Source organism: Homarus americanus, unplaced genomic scaffold (genome assembly GCF_018991925.1).
Source record: "Homarus americanus isolate GMGI-L3 unplaced genomic scaffold, GMGI_Hamer_2.0 scaffold48406, whole genome shotgun sequence".
Lineage (NCBI taxonomy): Eukaryota > Metazoa > Arthropoda > Malacostraca > Decapoda > Nephropidae > Homarus > Homarus americanus.
The window spans coordinates 2,167,885-2,182,975 of record NW_024753828.1 but is presented as its reverse complement, the minus strand read 5'-3'; the positions used below and the strand labels follow the sequence as shown (position 1 = coordinate 2,182,975).

Sequence of the window (15,091 nt, the reverse complement as noted above, 5' to 3'; positions counted from 1 at the left end):
AACATTACTTCATTTGTAAATATTCTCAATTATTTATATTACTTCACATTGTCAGGCTTTAAGTCAGTATTATTATACTGTTTCTCATATTCTCAATACAGTAAAATCTCTATAAATTGGACTTCAATATATTAGAATTTGCATATTTTGAACTCTCTGAGGTGCTCTGGACCATTCCTCTATTCACCAGAAACATTTTTAAAACCTCTGGAAAATCCAGCATCAGTCCAGACGGTTTGTGTGTTCGTATGATTATGTGGTTGAACGTCTGTGAGTGGGTTTCGTGTGGCACGTGTGTCACTGTCTCAGAGTCTCAGTCTGAGTCTTGCCTTTATATGTATACAGTGATATCCCTGTTGGCTGGAACAATTAGTACAGAGCACTTCCGGGGATGAGAGATTTTCGGCAAACCAGACAACTTCCTCGAACTGGGAAAAATTCCTTATCCCCAAAATCTTTTCCAGTTACTGGGAAAAGTTTCCAGGTGTCTAAACTAGACATCTTGTACAGACAGATACTAGCCCACTTCCCCAGAATGTTTCTTGGTGCTGGGATGTTTCCCTTGAGTCTAAACTACTGAAATCCATAAAAGCAATTCTAATTAAGTTAGAAACTCTTTTTATTTACTATAATAATTCAGAATAGTTTATCTAAAAGTTTGGGAAAATAAATATATTTAAAAATTAAAAATCTATATGATACGGGCATGAATGAAGCATTGTTACAGCAAAAACTGGTATTTTCCACTGCCTTGGAGCTGTGGAGGATTAGTGGGTCTCATGTAAGTGACCTGACCTCACTCAATGTCAGGTGGAGGTAGGGTTGGGGATTAGTTGTCCCATATTACTGATTTTCTGATGGATGTCAGGTCACCTTTCTTGGCTGGAGGATTAGTGGGTCTAATGACCTGAAGATGTCTGGAATAAACACGAAACATAAAGTATTTTTAGGGAGATAGTGAAGTATATTGCTTTACATTACATTTCAAAATATGGAGTGAGAAAGCAGAAAGGTGTGGGTGATTAGAGAGATGGAGTGGAAAGGAGTGCCAAGCGCTTCTCAACAGCTGATATTTTACTCACTACCATGCAGTCACACACAGCAAATTTTTCATACAATAAGACCCTCACTCATTCTTGCTGTCTTAATTCCTGTGTTGTGTGTGTGTGTGTGTGTGTGAGATGTTGGGGTGTGTGGGGATGGTTGTTGGTGGGTGTATGTGTGTGTGTGTGTGTGTGTGTGTGATGCAGGCGGCAAAGATCATGTCAGTGGTGCCACGTGAAAGTCTAAAGCCACATTGAGTTTCTGGGAGGAAGTTTTCCGTTCAGAAAGAAATCTGTTTAGGATAATCTTGCCAGCTACGGACAGCAGAGGGATCCCGCAGTAGTTGCCACAGTCTGATCAGTATCCCTTGTTCTTATAAATATTGATAATGGAGGCATCTTTAAGAGCTTGGAGGATTTCCTCATTTTCCCATATACAGTCATGCGCCAGGTAACGTCCAACCGAACAACGTCCTATTGCATATACGTCCGTGGGCCCCCTCACCCCCTCCCCCACCAAAAAACAAAAAACAAAAAAACACTTCCGTGATGCCTGCTGAACCACCACTCCACGACCCCCTGATGAAGACACGATGATCCTCCCCATACTGGCCAGATATTGTGTGTTAAAGGAATATCCTTCCTTAGGCTTAAGTAAGCATTTGCCTCCAGGTGTAATGTTAACCTACATCTATTAAGGATAAAATCTTTCACCTCCAAATTGACAAAATAACACATTTGCAGTAATCAGACATATTTAGTTGCCTCAACAATTGCAACCCCAGTTGCAATTGGGTTGTAATTTCAAATTCTGTGTCATTACTAAGGAATAACGAAGTCTCTGGTGCACTGCACTCTAAGATTAAGAGAAAACTGACTCAGGCGTCCTGAAGCGAGAGAAAACGGACTCCTATTATGGGGGACACAAGCACTCACACTGACAGACTTGACACTCACTTACTTGACAAGTTTTACCAACCATTAGTTGTGTACGTTATCTAGTGAATTTAGTCAATATTGTACCGTACAAGTACTGTACACTGCAATACAGTGGTCCCTCGGTTAACAATGGAACAAACCTGTACTGTACATGATTACAGTACAGTAGAAGTCCAAAAATCCGGACTGCTTGGGGATTGGGTCGGTCCGGATTTTCGGATTTTCCGGATTCTCAGGCAGTACTTTTAAAATTCAAATTTAAGGAAGAATAAAGAAGAGATGAACAGGTACATTTTGATAGTTTATTCATTAGCAAATATAGCATGCTTCATTTATCAAAACGAGCAGTTTTAATGAAAAAGCTGTGAATTCTAGAATTTTATTCCTTGCCTTTTTATATCATAAATTGTAGACTTTCCAATGTCGTATGTTTCCATTAGAACAGTATTGCTAACACCACATTCTAGTTTCTTAATTATTTCAAGTTTGTCACTCAATTTCAACGTGTTCTTCTTTCTCTTCACACAACGAAGTTTATCCACTTTAGGAGCCATTATTATGGGCTTGTACAGTACTCTGTAAATGGAAAGAGTAGGACTTAAAATATTGTTATATTACAATGGTATTCTATTCATACCGTGTTTGATATAATGCATTCACGGAAATGTAATATTTTTGCTGAAATGACGTACGTATTACAGTGGAAAGTGGGATAAAATTGTGACGAAAATAATGACTTTCGCTTTCTTTCGTTCAAAAGATGTTACCGTAATCGCTTTTCGAATGGTTTTCAGTTAAAAAACTGTTGTATTACAATAATATTCTATCCTAATTGACTTGAATAAATACTACGATACCATATTTCTGAATATTTCATTAAAATCCATCCAAATCATTTTCCTTGTCATCGTCTGCAGCACCATACAGCTTCTCCCAGTCCTCTCCTTGAACAGGGTTAGAGGGTACTTGTTTTTCGAATCGTTTTCAGTTAAAAAACTATTGCATCACACGTATATTTTACCTAAACTGCGCCTGAATGAAAATATTCTCGGAAATAAATAGTAGTTTTGCTGAAACGTGATGTATTCAAATGTAAACTAGGATAAAGTACATGACGAAAACAAAAGACTTTACCTAAGCTTCCGATGTTCTTGAGATGTTACTCGTTTTTTTAATAGTTTCCGGTTAAAATTCTGTTATATTACTATGATATTCTATTCATACTGTGCTTGATATAATACATTCATGGAAATGTAATATTTTTGCTGAAATTACGTACGTATTACAGTGGAAAGTGGGATAAAATCATGACGAAAACAATGACTTTCGTTTTCTTTCGTTCAAAAGATGTTACTGTAATCGCTTTTCGAATGGTTTAGTTAAAAAACTGTTGTATTACAATAACATTCCCTCCTAATTGACTTGAATAAATACTTGAATGGAAATATACAATATTTTTGGTGAAACTACCCGCGTTTCAGTGTAAAGTGTCGTAATAATAAATGGTAAACAATTTGCCTTCGGCACTCGTGTTTCAGGCACGGCGAGCCTCAGTTTATAGGACGTAGAGCGTTTTTACTGAAGGTTTTGTTGTTCCATTACCCTCAAACACGTGGGTCGAACTATAAACGAGGAATATCATAAATTAACGATTTCTTGGTCAAAAAATCAGGGTTGACCGATAAACGAGGGGGGGTTATAGACGAGTATATACGGTATGTTGTCACAGTTTGATTGCTCGTTTTAAAGTGGCGACCACGTGGTTGCTTGTTGTCGCTGTGCAGCTGTGGTGCTCACGCATGCGCACATACACACAAAAGCCCGCTAAAAAAAAAAAAAAAAATTAGTTTTCGAAAAGTCCGGATTCTCGGGTGGTCCGGATTTCTGGCATCCGGATTTTTGGACTTTTACTGTACTTAAGTTGTTATGTCTATTGCAAATATAGATTGTTTTAACAGGTATTCAAATAAATCACTATCTTACAAGAATCCCAGCAATGTAAGTTATATTCATCCAGGTCATTTGGGTGGCAAATTATGAGAAGAACTTAGTCACTCTTAAGTAATCATAAATAAACACGCAGGTCTTCAGCGCCAACTGTCAAATCTTATCTCAAATAAACAAACACCAGACACTCTGTCACCTCACCCTCCCCCCCTCTTCCCACACTCGCTGGCTACCTCCCTCCTTGTGTTCCCAGACAAAAGATTGGTGATAACTTTATTCTTTAAGGTAATTATTTTATATAATATCTCAGACTAAAGTTAGGAGATTATAATTTGCAGTGCTGGAATCCTTGCAAGACAGCCAATAATTTGAATATAAACATCATACATTTTGCTCAAGATATAAAAATTGTGGTACATAAGTGTATAATACTGTAGTACATTTTATAATATAAAGTTTTTCACCTGTATTTTTGGGTAGATTTACATAAATTTCTTCATTTATTTTCATCCATTTACATGCACACACCATACTAAAAGAAACATAGAAGAAATAAATGACCTTAGTGCAAAGCTGGAGTGTACATGTACTAACTTGATTATGGTACTAAAATTGTTATGTCTAGTGCAAATTACAGTGGGTATGCTATAACGAATCTAATTGATTCTAGAACCTTGTTCGTTATAGCATTCGCTTGTTATAGGATTAATCCGCCCAGGCCCCTCAAATACAACCACTTAACACTGAAAATATAATATAAAATTGTAAAAATTGTAAAAGTGCATAAATATGCATCTAAACCCCTGAAATAAAGAATATCATTAATATTTGTAATAATAAAACAATAAATTAGAAAAAAAAAATTAAATTATGTTGCTGTAGGAGTTTCGCTTTGTTATAGCATTCTCAATTTTATAGGTAAAACGTTCGTTATAGGAATATTCGTAGTAGGATCCGCTCACATAGCATACCCACTGTATAGCATGTTTATATTCAAATTAATCAGTATATTACAAGAATCCCAGCTATGTTAATTATATTCACCCAGGTCATTTCACTGGCTTTTTATAAGAGAGAAGCTTAGTCACCTAAGATCTGATAAATATACACACGTTAGACCTGGGCCTGTACCAACTGTCAAACGTACTACCTCCCCTCCCCCCACGCCCCCTCGCTCACTCCCACCCTCTCCCCCATCTGCTCGGCGTTGCTGGAATCCTTGTAAAACAGTGAATAATTTTAATATAAACGTCATGTATTTTGCACAAGAGATAAAAATTAATCACCTGTATCACATTACAGTAGAGATTTAAGAGTAAAAGTGTATATGTACGTATATAGTATTCCACATACACGTACGTATAAATACAAAGTTTATGTGATGACCGGACAACGTCCATTTCGGTTAACGTCACGTTTCCAAGAACGTATCTAGGACGTTAACCGGCGCATGACTGTACAGTAATATCTCCGTTAGCTGGAATTAAAGTTTCTCGGAAAATCGTTCCCAAAGCTGGAATTTTCCAGAAAATTCCGGCTTTGGGAACGATTTTCTGATGGGCACATTTTCCAGAAAATTCCGGGGATGAGGGAGTTTTTTTCGGCTTTGAGAGAGTTGTCTTGTTTCCCTGATAATCTCTCATTCCCAGAAATGCTCTGCACCAATTGTTCCGGCTAATGGGGATATCACTGTATTCTCCAGGAAGGAGTGGAGAAGGCTAGTGTGCAGAGGTCCTCCTGCTTTATACACCTCGTCTAGGATTCCATCAGGCATTGAGGCTTTGTTAGTTTTCATCTGTTTGATGGCAGTAGTTACCTCACCCAAGGATGGAGGATAGCTGAGATGAGTCAGCTCTGGATGCTGAGGGACCTCCTGGGTAGTCAGGACATCCACATCAGTGTTTCAGTTGAGCAGTGAATGGTAGTGCTCTTTCCAGCACTGAAGGCGACCTTCTTCGTCTTTAATTAGGGAGTTGCTGTTGGATGAGCGAAGGGGGGCTATGCCACGAGTGATTGACCCATAAAATGTTTTAGTGGAATTGAAAAATTCGTGCATCTTGTGCTGATCGGTACGCTTAGTTTTTGCGTTTCAAATGCTTTATTTTCAAACCAGTCGTTCATTAGATTGCGAAGTTCACGCTGGGCCGCCGCTTTCTTCTTGTGGAAGGTATCAGCTCTGGTCTGAGTTTGAGGGTTGTTCTGCCAGTCAGTTAAAGCAGCACGTTTATCATCAACGAGTACATTGATTGCCGGGTCATTTTCTTTAGATCTGGCCTAGGGTCTCTCCAGGTTTTTGTCATGACAGTGTCGAGAATACCCCATTCGGCACTGGGATTTGGGTTGTTTGTTGTTGGGTTATTTATCAGCCCATGTTCGAAGTGCGCTCTGAAAGCATGCATTACAGCTAGACCCTCCAGATGTTTTGTGTTAAAACCTATTCTGGAGGCTTGTTGCCTTTGCCGTATTGGGGCGACGTGAAGTGAGAGCTTGGCTCTGTCTAGCCGATCATCAGAGTCACAGTGGTCTGAGCCACGCATGGCATGGGTGACGAGGACATCTCGGTGATCTCTTTCTCTGACAGTGATGTAGTCAATGAGATGCCAGTGTTTGGATTATGGGTGTTGCCCCAAACCCTTGAACTTGTCAGCCTGCCTAAACAAGGTATTGGTGATGGTGAGGCTGCGTGCAGCATACTCGCTGAGGAGGAGTAGGCAGTTGGGATTACACTTGCCTAGTCCTATGGTTCCCTGCCAAATGTCAGTATCTCTGCCAACTCTGGCATTGAAGTCAAGGTCGACGTAAAAGGCCTCTTTGCTATCATCCTCTGCATCCAGTGTTGGGGCATATGCACTGATGAAAAAGGCATGACGTGAATGATTCAGTGGGACTCGGAGCGTCATGAGGCACTCGTTGATTTCAATAGGCATTTCAGTTAGCCTGTGTAGGATGCGTTGGCGGATGGCAAAGCCAACTCCGTAAATACGGTTTCGCTCCGCAGCAGGTTTACCCTTCCAGAAATAGGTATAGCTAGACCCCTGTTCTGTGAGTTGACCCTCGTCTGCGAGCCGGGACTCACTAATGGCTGCTAAGTTCATGTTATATCTGGCCAGCTCTTTTGCCACAAGGGCAGTTCTTCTTTCAGGATGCTCATTTGTGCCAGTATCCGGAAGGGTCCTGAGATTCCATGCAGCGACCATAAAAGGTTGTATAGTTTGTTTTTGTTTTAATCTGGGATTATAATTGTGTTTTTGACCACATAAGGTATGACCTTACTGGGTGTGGTTGCCCAGTCAGGTTGGGTTTTTTAGGCAGGCTATGTTTAGGGCTCCTCGAAAAGGCTGCTCAGTCGCACAGACAGGACCGAATTACACTGCTGCCTAGATCCCAGTACATAAACGACCATCTTATCTGTGCCGCCCATGTGCAGAGTTGTGACTAGAGACTCCCGGCAGTCATATCTGCCTGTCCCCTGTCCCTGTCGCCACTTGTCCGTCACCATAGGACTTTGAGGTATAGGGGTTTGATGATGAGAAGGAGTATGATGAGCTGGATGATGGCTGTGCATTAGTTGATTTACAGTATACCCTTGATAACTCAGCATTTGATAACTCGGAATTTCATATAACTCGGCATGGATTTGGTCTTGGAATGTATTAGTATAATTCGGGAAATGCCGGGTTATATAAAATTATCTGGGAAAATCTCGGCATATCTGGCCACCTGCATCACCTACCATGCCTCTGTGTCACCTACTATGATGCTTCATTCTTCATCTACAGTGCTGTTAAGTGTTACTTTTTTACATTTAGTAATTACATGTACACATATATGGGTATAATTTTTTATTGTTTCAATTTTGTAGGAGGGGGGGGAAGTGCCTCGATAAGTAGTAATTTGGGATAACTCGGCAAGGTCAGAGCCCCGTATGTGCCGAGTTATCGAGGGTTTACTGTATGTTGTGAGGCAGGAGAGCAGACTACAACCACTCATTTTGGCTCTCCCTTTTCCTGATCCAGTGGTGCAAGTGTTGCAATGACTGGGGAGAGGGAGAGTCGCAATGAACTGCCGATAGCCCAGTTTGTTGGGTAGCCTGTCCATTATGCATTGCCTTCATCTGCCGGTGTAGTCGTTGGGTTCCCATGGTAGTCACCTCTTCCACCTATACTGCTGTTGGGGTCATATTGGAGCTCTGTGAGCATGTCTGCCTGATGCGGGGCTCCACCCGCAAATTTTTGATCGGGGTTTTCTCCCGTAGCCTTATACCTACCAAGGTTATTCCGCAAGACAGCGGGGCAATGGTTGGTAGGTGCCAGGTTGTGTCCACAGGCCAATGGGCCTATGCGCTGTCCCTCTGGAGCCCACTGCTATTCCGAGATATCCTGCTGGTCTAGCCTGGGCCTACTGTAACGGGCCGAGTTTTCTCTTTTCAATAATTTACTATCCAGCTATTCTTTTCTGTTAGTATTCTATTTATTCATATACTTATTTGTTCTGTGTAGCATTCTTTCCAATGAGTACCCTGTTTTATATACTTATCCTTCTTCAATTCTTTACATATATATATATATACTTATTCTTATATATTCTTGCTTATATTCTTACATGTTCTTTATCTCTACAGTATATACCTTATATTCTTATATAAGTAACTCTTATGTTTCTCTGCTTATGTTTTCCAAGTCAATGTTCTTTCTTTTCATTTCCTTTCATATATATATTATATTCTCAGTTTCAATGTTCTTACCTTTCGGAAGTATACTTTGTTTTATGTCTTTCTTATACATGGGTTAGTCTGGGGAACCATGTTATTCTTTGTACAACACTTTTTATACTTACAAAGGGTAGCTGCCACCACCCAGACTTTTCATTATATAACATAACTCATGGAAAGTTGTTGGGTAATGTGGTAGATGTCTAGGCACGTAAGTAAGTATTATTTTCTGGGAACCAATGTGTAGAAGGAGTAGAGTGGTGATACTCGTAGTTTACTAGTTCAATATTTATTAACAAGTGAGTGGAGAAGATGCATCTTAGATTCACTCAGGCTAAACAGAACCGCAATTAACTTATTACGGCATCAAACCCTTCAAGAACTTATTACCTCATTCAACACCTCCAAATACTCATTACTTTATTAGACAATTGGGATATCATTACCTTGATACATGAGATTCCGTACTATTATTCACAAGCCATCACTGGACCCTCAGGTCTTACTTTAACAAGTAACAAATTACCTCTCCACTTCTTGATTAGAGCATGATACTCTCAGGTTATTCTTTCATGGGTACTACAGATGAATACATAACACACTGGGCAATTCCACAATTAGTAACATACCATATTTCTTATCATTTCACAAGGAACCACCTGGTACCTTGAACTCTCATTCAGGGGTTCAATACTTAACCTGGGATGACTATATTTCTGCTAGTCATCCCTAAGCATGGATATTAATACGGCTCCATACATATAACCAAGAACAGTAGATAGACCATGATCATATGACGGAGTCAGTGGGCCAGAGTTGTTTACAGGCTCGCTCGCTAGCTCGGAGCGCCTGGCCCGGGAAAAGTTGACTCGTGGCGGTGGGCTGTGGCGTCTGCCAAGGAATCTCGCCCTGGGATTCTAATCTCGCCACCTTAAAGACGTCTTTCGAGAGACATCGTGCCCATAGGCGGCTCCCGAACCTCAGGAGTGTTGCTAACCCCCACAACAGCGTCTGGAGACGTGGAGGAGAAATCACAGAAGGCGTGAATATTTAACTTCACTATACAAAACATACGTCTGGCACCGGTTCAGACGATAGCTAGAACTCTACTTTACTTGACTCAATTGGCACTGAAGGTACTATGTTAAAACATGAACACTGATATTCACAAAAATGACTAAGTTAAACTGAGTTAATATGGCGGCGTGGAACACATGTGAACATACCTGGAGACGGGGAGGAGAAATCACAGAGGGAGTGATTTTTCCTCGCTCGTCTGCATATATACGGGCCTGAGGGCATATTCCTATTAGAAAGACTAATTTTACTAACAATAGGCCCTCTATTCAAAATAGTCATTGGACACCTAGCTGTGACCGTCACTGTCACAGATCAGGCTAATTTTCTACATCCATATTTATGATTTAATCAGACATTGAGTTTGTCAGTAAAGAGGTGAAATGGAGTTATATATGCGTTCGCAACTCTATTGGCCTGACCGCAAACCACATCCCAGGTCAGACGGCCGTTAAGTCTTGGAGAATTTTGAGTTTGACAGGAACTGTTCAGAAGATTAATGACTTTCTTAAATAGACAACTGACACTAACTAAACTATGAACATCAGATTCTCTGATGTCGGGGCGACAAAACAATTTAACTTCAGTAGCGATTAGAAACCCATGGGTATCCCCACGGACGACATAAAATACGCCACTCTAGCTGGCAAACTCAACACTCGCTTACTTGACACGTCTTACTAACAATAAGGGCAGTTGAAGCGTTCAACACCGCTCACAACGGATCTTGAATGTTCCAACTGTAACAGACATATCTAAGTTGACTCAAAACAAGGGTGTTCTCTCTCACATTCAAATTCATTTTATAGAGAGGTTGGTTTCAGTAAGTCAGAGAAAATGGGATAACGGAGGACTGAGGCATCTTGAAGCGATGAGAAAACGGACTCCTCAGATGGAGGACTCAAAATAAAAGCAGAGGTACATGTTTTGTGGGCTATTAAGCGAAATATGAATCATTTGATTTTGGCGTTAACTGACGTGTATGACCGTGGTCGTTACACTACGAGGCACCCAGTTACCGTGTGTTGCTATGAGGAGGCACAGCAGGAGTCTTTATGGTGAAGAGGCTTTGTACTGGCAGGTGAAGACTTATGCAAGTTACTTCCCTGTTCGCCACGAGGGCTAGCCAGCGGTGGTAGCTGAAAGAGAGAGGAAACAAGCAGTGCTTGCACCTTAACACTAACATAATGCTGCCACACACACACACACACACACACACACACACACACACACACACACACACACACACACACACACACACACACACACACACACACACACACACACACACACACACACACACACACACCCCCCTCTCTGTACAGCCCTGTAAATGTATTGAACGATATTATTATGTCTAAATCACATGTAAGTTTGTATATTTTCAGCCACCGGCTGCAACTCTATTAATAAACCGTTTATTATTATTATTATTATTATTATTATTATTATTATTATTATTATTATTATAGGTTGTACCTCTCTAGTCCGGCATTCAGTGGTCCGGAAACTCCCGTGGTTCGGAACGATTTTAGTTTGTCCAATAAGTAGATAGGCACTTTTTCTTTTTCTTTTTTTATACTTATCTGCATTATTATTATTATTATTATTATTATTATTATTATTATTATTTTATTATTATTATTATTATTATTATTATTATTATTTTTATTTTATTTTATTTTTATTTTTATTATTACAGGAGTATTAAATTTTTGCCCCTCAAGCCCCAATGTGGGTCAGTGACCTATGCTCGGGTGGGCTAATCCCCATAAAAAAAAAATAAGGTTTGTTTACATCCTTCAATTCGGCTGCTCTCTCTCTCTCTCTCTGCTTGTCTATACAGAGTACAACATTTAACCCTTCAGTATATATGAGCAGTAAATAAGTGTTGCTTTCATATTCTTATATAGAGTAATGACGATATGTTTTCACATGTGCGCATTTACATACACTCAGTCTCACTTTTTTTTACCATTAATGGTTAGCTACTTATATTGTTCCATTTATTAACATTAAATAACATTGGTACTTCAAGCAAGCATATTAATTTTTTTACATTAATTCCTACAGCTACAATCAGGGTCTTATTTTCTTCAGTTTTATACAGTATTGTTCTCGCCTAACGCTGTTTCACTTTAACGCTGTTTTATCATATACGCTGTGCCTCGCCAGAGCTGAACTTTCACTTAACACGGATTTTTTCCATATACACGTGAGTGTCCGGCTCAGACGCTTATTTTTAGATTTGCCCCACCCGCCACCCTGCCTGACTGCCTGTTTTAGCTCATAAAATTCATACAATTTTTTTGTTTTTTTTTTTTTTTGTTTTTTTTTGTTGGTTTTTTTTTTGTTTTTTGGGGGGGGTTGGGTTTTTTTTTTGTAAAATTCATACAAATTACTCAGTCAGAATATAATTTACATTGCTGGAATTTTATAATTTGATGATCATTTTGAATATAAACATCATATATTTTGCATTAGACATACAAATTTTAGATAAAAATTTTTCTGAGTAAATATGTTATCTTTGTGCAAAATATATGACATTTATATTCAAAATATTCTGGTCTTACAAGGAATCCAGCAATGTCAATTATATTATCCTAACTTTAATCTGAGGTATTATTTAATACAAAATGTTAAAATTTATTTTTTTCACCCCACATCTCTTGAAGGGAGGATTGGTGGGGGTGGGGGAGGGTGTAACTGACCGCGGTTGGAAGAGGGGGAGGCAAGGTGGGGTTACTTTGATTGACAGATAGTGTCGTGAAGATTATTTTTTTTTTATTAACTGAAGATATTTGTTTAGCTCATAAAATTCATACAAATTACCCGTCAGAATATAATTTACATTGCTGGAATTCTTATAATTTGGTGATCATTTTGAATATAAACATCATATATTTTGCATTAGACATACAAATTTTAGATAAATTTTTTCTCTGGGTAACTATGTTATCTTTTGTGCAAAATATATGACATTTATATTCAAAATATTCCTGGTCTTACAAGGAATCCAGCAATGTCAATTGTATTATCCTAACTTTAGTTTGAGGTATTATTTATTAAAATTTAGTGGTTTTCCCCAAAAAATTTCAGAGAGGAAGAGCCGGGCAGTGTAGTGTGAGAGGGGAGGGAGTTGAGTCCATTATTTGAATGGACATTAACCTGGCGACTGTATTTCTTACTCTTAAGTATTTATTGTGTGCATGTACCATCATAAAATTAAGATGTTATTTTTACTACAACATAGTTATGTGTCTTAAAAAGTGGAGTTTGGGGTGTGGGCCGGTTTCTATTGGAATTAATCCCATATGTTCTGTTGTTCACTTATCGCGGATTTCACTTAACACGGACCCTCTGGGTTCTATTGACCGTTAAGTGGGGTACAACTGTATGTAGAACCAATCAGTCACTGGTTTTGTAAGCATTAACGAAAACAATGCCGGTAGCCGCCTTCGTCTCCTCGTGTTAATATTCCACGTATTATTAATGAATTGTATTGTTCATTTTGCACACACAAACATTAATTCAATAAAAAAAAATTCAGAAATATTAATTAAAATATATATGAATGGTAAATTAGTGTTGCTTTCATATTCTTTTACAGTATTACCCCGCTTTACACGGTTTCACTTTCTGTTTTCTGATTTCTCATTTACGCGGTACCTTGCCAGAACCGGACTTTCACTTTCCGTGGTGCAATCTACTCATATACGCGGTGAAGTATAATTTTTTTTTTTTTTTTTTTAGCTCATAAAATTCATACAAATTACCCGGCCAGAATATAATTTACATTGCTGGAATTCTTACAATATGATGATCATTTTGAATATAAACATCATGGATTTTGCATTAGACATAAAAATTTTAGATCTAATGTAATAATTTGGTTTACACAAAGCAAATATTTTATCGTTTGTGCAGAATATATGAAGTTTACATTCAAAATATTCCCTGACCTGCAAGGAATCTAGAAATGTCAATTATATTATCCTAACTTTAGTCTGAGTTATTATTTATTACTAAAAATGTAAATATACTATTTTCTCCCAAAGCTTCTCTGGTAGGGAGGGAAGGTGGGGGGTGGGGAGGGAGGGAGGGAGGGACCGACCCAGCTAGGGCGGAGTATTTTGATTGACAGATAGTGTCCTTGAAGAATATTTCTTTGTTTATTTACTGAAGATATATGTTTTAGCTCATAAAATTCATACAAATTACCCGGCCAGAATATAATTTACATTGCTGGAATTCTTACAATATGATGATCATTTTGAATATAAACATCATGGATTTTGCATTAGACATACAAATTTTAGATCTAAAGTAATAATTTGGTTTACACAAAGCAAATATTTTATCTTTTGTGCAAAATATATGAAGTTTACATTCAAAATATTCCCTGACCTGCAAGGAATCCAGAAATGTCAATTATATTATCCTAACTTTAGTCTGAGGTATTATTTATTACTAAATGTTTAAATCTAGTGTTTTCACCCACACATTTCTCAGAGAGGTAGGAGCTAGTGAGCTGGAAAGAGGGGGGGGGGATTTGAGTCCATTATTTGAATGGACATTAACCTGGCAACTGTATTTCTCTTAAATATTAATTGTGTGAGCATACCATCATAAAATTTAGATGTTATTTTTACTACAACATAGGTATTGTGTCGAAAAAAGTGGGGTTTGGGGGTCGGGCCAGTCTCTATTGGAATTAATCCCATATGTTCTGTTGTTCACTTTACGCGGATTTCACTTTCCGCGGTACCCTGTGGGTTCAATTGACCGCGTAAATCGGGGTACTACTGTACAGAGTAATGACGATATGTTTTCACATGTGCGCACTTACATACGCGATCTCTCTTTTTCTTTACCATTATTTTATCGTTAGCTACTTCTATTGTTCCATTTATTAACATTAAATAACATTACTTAAAACAACCATATTAATTTTACTCCAGCTACAACCAGGGTCTTATTTTCTTCAGTTTTATATGTAGAACCAGTCAGTCACTGGTTTTGTAATCAACGAAAACAATGCTGTCTCATATCCTTGTGTGTTTTAATATTCTACGTATTATTAATGAATTGTATTGCCCATTTTGCACACATAAACATTAATTCAATAAAAAGACATTCAGTAATAAACAATAATGAATCTTTGTACATAACAAAATGACGCTGTTTACATGATTGTGCACGTCGTCTGAACGTTGGTGGGCCGTTCAAACACGTCGAAATTCGATTTTCCTCCGTCAAAATTTTAAATTGTTTTGTTTTTTTGTGTGTACAAATAAAAAACGTTGAATTAAAAACTCGCGAAATTTGAGAACCTACTGTACGACATTTAACCCTTCAATATGTCTTCAAG

At 38.4% G+C, this 15,091-nt stretch overlaps 1 protein-coding gene across 16 annotated transcripts in view; it reads left to right on the top strand.

The window, feature by feature from the left end:
- Positions 1-15,091, top strand: part of LOC121855582 (liprin-beta-1-like) — a 214,986-nt gene that overhangs the window by 165,470 nt on the left and 34,425 nt on the right. The window lies entirely within an intron of this gene.